We start from the raw sequence: 4,382 nt of genomic DNA, 5'->3' as shown, positions 1-4,382 counted from the left end.
GAGGAACATTCTTCTAAGTGGTACAGTACTCTTCTGTCAATTTGCTGTACTGAGGTAACCTGGGGTTGCTGTGATGCTGAACCATGTGCCATTGGGGTATCAAATGCCATAACAGTTACCCATGGTGGACAGTGCTTTGTGGAGCTTCCAGTTTAAGACAGGTTTGGAAGGAGTGGCATCCACTTCCTAAACAACATGCCTCTGGAAACTATGTTCGTTATAGAAAGGCTTCAGGTCTTTTGTTCATAGGGTCGCTATGAGTCATACTCGTCTAGATGGCACTCAACAACAGAAAGTGTTATACTAAGTGAACTAATTCAGTCTCATAAGGACAAATACTGTATAAGACCCTTATTGTAGAATTGTAGAACCTATATGAAGATCCAAGGTGACAGGGGGTAGCAGAGGGGTGAGAATGGAGGCCCTTAAACATACGATCACACAATTTGATGGGTGGAGGAAGGGTTGGGCAAAGGAAATGGGAAAGATCTGGTGTGTAAAACAACGTATACAAACTATGAAGGTAAACAAGTATATAATAAAAATGTAATTTAAATTAAAAAAAAACAACAACATTGAACACTGTAACACATTTAAAAAACCTAGAAAGTTCTTACCTGAGATACTTCCTTCTCTTAGAAAGATGTCCACCCAGACATCTGCATAGATCCTTCTTTCTTTTAATTAGGGTCCCTTCTCAAATGTTACCTGATTAGAGAGGCATTTCTCAACACCCTGTTTAATATTGCATCCTCATCCTTGCTTTGCTTTCTTTTTATCCATAGCACTTACCACTTTCTAAATTATATTATGTGCCTGTTTATCTTCAGTCTCTTGTAACAGAATGCAAATTCCCAGAGGGCAGAGATTTGGAACAATGCCTAGCATATACTATGTACTCTATAAATATAGCTGTCCATCCATGATTACTTGTGCACTCGGTGGTTAAATGAATGAAAGCACACTTTTACATATACTATGTTCCTGGTCCTGTGATAAGCACCAGTGAGACTGATGAAATTGTTTCCTCAGTGTAGGTGGGATGGTGAGTGGAAGAACACTAAATGTGAACTCTGACAAGGCATTGATCTAGCTATGGAAGGTCACAGCTATGAAAAATGTTTCAAAATAAAAACACTTCTTTTTTTATGAGTTTTGTTGTTGTTTGTTTTTTTCTTTTTTTATTAATTTTAATAGACATTTACAGAGGTTTTGGATTTCCATTCATTCATTGCCACACTTTTCTCCCTGCCCACCCTGCCCCACCAGTTCGCTCCCCTTTCCAAAAAGAAAAAGAAGAAAAAAAAAAATCCTTCATTAGTATACAATTCCCCCATACCTTTAATAAAAACACTTCTAAAGCTAATATTGAAGACTTCCAAGACAGACTTGTATGTTCTTTTGCCGGTCCATAGGATATTTAGTACTCTTCTCCAATACAGTCCACCTTGGAAGAAGTACAACCAGGACATTCCTTAGAGACGAAGATGGTGAAAGTTGGTTTCACATACTTTAGGCATGTTGTTAGGAGAGGCCAGTCCCTGGAACAATGCATCATGTTAGGAAAAGTAAAAAAGTCAGAGAAACAGAAGAAGATGATCTGCAAGATGGATTGATACAGTGACTTTATCAATGGGCAAGAGCATATCAGAGATTGTGAGGATTGTAAAGGATAGGAGAAGGTTCAGAGCGGCTGTTGGAGCTGACCCATAGCTAACCCTCTAGCAGGTCAGAGGCAGTAGGTTATACAGGAGGAGACTGGCCATCTTTCTCCCATGGAGTTGCTGGTAGGATATTCATTTGGATTGGAAGTGCAATTCCTTACTGCTAAGCCATGGGAGCAGGGTCATTTTGCTCTGCTAAGGATTTGTGTCAATTTGGTGATATAGATGTGAGAATAGAAACTCTCAAGTTAATTTCTCTATAAAATAGTAATAATTTGGAGAGTAAGAAAATCTTATTGTGGAAAAATAGAAGCAAAGTGAAAAAGAGGCAGCAAGACTAGGTCATGCTAAAAATGGAACAGGGTGAGTTCCCCATCGGTCCCGTGGATCTGTGTCTTGCTTCAACAGTGTTTGGACGGAACAGACCCGGTGACTTCCCCCCTTCCAGCCTCTGACTACCCCCCAAGTTCACCTCCAGGCGTAACCTCGGGACCATCTCAACCATCTCCTATTTTCGGGACCAGCTAACACCTTTTTTTTTTGTTAGCCCCAAAACCTCGACCAACTATGAGCTCTCAGATCCGTCAAAACTATTCCACCGAAGCAGAAGCTAGCATCAACCGCCTGGTCAACCTGCACCTGCGGGGCTCTTACACCTACCTCTCTCTGGGATTTTATTTTGACCGCGATGATGTGGCCTTGGAAGGCGTGGGACACTTCTTCCGCGAGTTGGCGAGTGAGAAGCGCGAGGATGCCGAGCGGCTTTTGAAGCTGCAAAACCAGCACGGCGGCGAGTTCTCTTCCACGATATCCAGAAGCCATCCCAGGATGAGTGGGGTAAAACCCTGGACACCATGCAAGCAGCGCTGGCCTTGGAGAAGAACCTAAACCAGGCCCTTCTGGATCTGCACGCCGTGGGTTACACCCACACTGACCCCCATCTCTGTGACTTTCTGGAGAAACGCTGCCTGGACGAGGAAGTGAAACTGCTGAAGAAGATGGGTGACCATCTGACCAACATTAGAAGACTGGGCGGCCCCCAGGCTGAGCCGGGCGAGTATCTCTTTGAGCGTCTCACCCTCAAGCACGACTAGGGGTCTGCGGGGACTTGGAGGGGGAAACCTCTGCGTCCCCCTGCCAACAGCAGCAAGCTTCTCTATCCCACCCTGATGTAGAATCTTATCCACCCAGAGAAGCCCTTCGCCCAAGCCTTGGACCAAATGAAACAATAAAGCTTTTTGCAACAGCTGCTATGAATGAATGAATGAATGAATGAATGACATTTTAAAAATGGAACAGGATAAATTGCTAGTGAGAAAACCCCAGTAGCAAAGGGATTTTTAAAAGCAGGAATATGATTATGATTCCAAATCATTTGCTAACCATTGGGAATTTCACATCTAAATGTAATGAACTGCTGTTTGGTTTTCTTATCTTTTTTTATATGTGAAAGCTTACAAATCATATTGGTTTTCATCTATTCATTCATAGACATTTTGTTGCATAACATTAATTACAACTGATTAGTAAAATTTATTCAGTATAATGCCTAATCACACCTTCATTGCATATTGCCATCCTCTGATGAGTTATTGTATTATACTATTGTTCTAACTGTAAACATGAAACAAAAACTGGACAAACATCAGTTTCGGACAACAGACTAGCACAGGACTGTAATCTGTGAGAGGAAAAGAGCTTACAAATTGAAACTCACAACTGTGCTAGCTTTTCTACCTGAGAATGAATAATTTTCTAATTATGAGGCAGACAGCTGAGGTCTGAGCATACTATAGTAGTCTTGACAATTGGAGAGGCTTAAATCAAGGTTCAAAGTGGCTAGTTGGCTAGAGGCTATGAATCAAGGTCCCATAGGACAGAGAAATGAACAGATAAGGGTTCTCAGTAACTCATGTAGAGTTTCCCTATGGAAACCTTGACTGAAGGCTAGACTTTGCATGCTTGAGGTGAAATTACACAGACTTACCAAATAGCAGCTACAGCTGTGTAGATAATAGAACAGAAAGGCTAAAAAACAAGCAGTGCTGGAGGAGAGAGGAGATATGGTCCAACCAGGGTAGAAAAATCTTGTTGACACCTCATGTCTCCAGTTAAGACACCAAATTGGTGACAACATAGTAGCAAGAACAACACTGTAGAGACAGGAAAACTTATAATAAGTACTGTTCAATAACTTTCTGCAACAATACCAATACTCGCTGCACTGCACAAAACAATAACTCCTTGACCACTAGCCACATGCTACTAATAAGCACTGAAAATATGGCTAGCACAACTAAGATTTTTTTGAAAAAATGTATCTCATGTAAATACAGGCACCTTAGTGCTATGGTAGAGAGTTCTGGTGACTTAGTGGTAAGGAATTGTGCTATATATGGTTCAAATCCACCAGCTGCTCTGCAGAAGAAAGATAGACAGTCCCCTGCAGTGTGATATCCTGCCTCTGAAACCCACAGGAGGGTCAGTCATGAGTTAGATCTGACTTGACAACATAACAGTGTTACGATAGATCAAGTGCTGGGCTACTAATCGAAAGATCAGCAGTTGGAATACACTATGTGCTCCATGGGAAAAAGATAGGACAGTGTTTTGGTAAAGATATAGAGCCTTGGAAAACCTGTGGAACAGTTCCTTAAACTTACGGGGTTCTATAACAAATTATACCTAACATTGAGAAGAACAAAAATCTCATAACAG

At 41.5% G+C, this 4,382-nt stretch overlaps 1 pseudogene; it reads left to right on the top strand.

Moving 5' to 3' along the window:
* Nucleotides 1–2,231: 2,231 nt before the first annotated feature.
* On the top strand, nucleotides 2,232–2,758 carry LOC102846023 (annotated as a pseudogene).
* The last annotated feature ends 1,624 nt before the right edge of the window (nucleotides 2,759–4,382 follow it).

This window comes from Elephantulus edwardii, unplaced genomic scaffold (genome assembly GCF_000299155.1).
Source record: "Elephantulus edwardii isolate Elephantulus edwardi_28Jun2011 unplaced genomic scaffold, EleEdw1.0 scaffold00005, whole genome shotgun sequence".
Classification (NCBI taxonomy): domain Eukaryota; kingdom Metazoa; phylum Chordata; class Mammalia; order Macroscelidea; family Macroscelididae; genus Elephantulus; species Elephantulus edwardii.
This window is presented reverse-complemented; position numbering and strand designations above follow the sequence as displayed.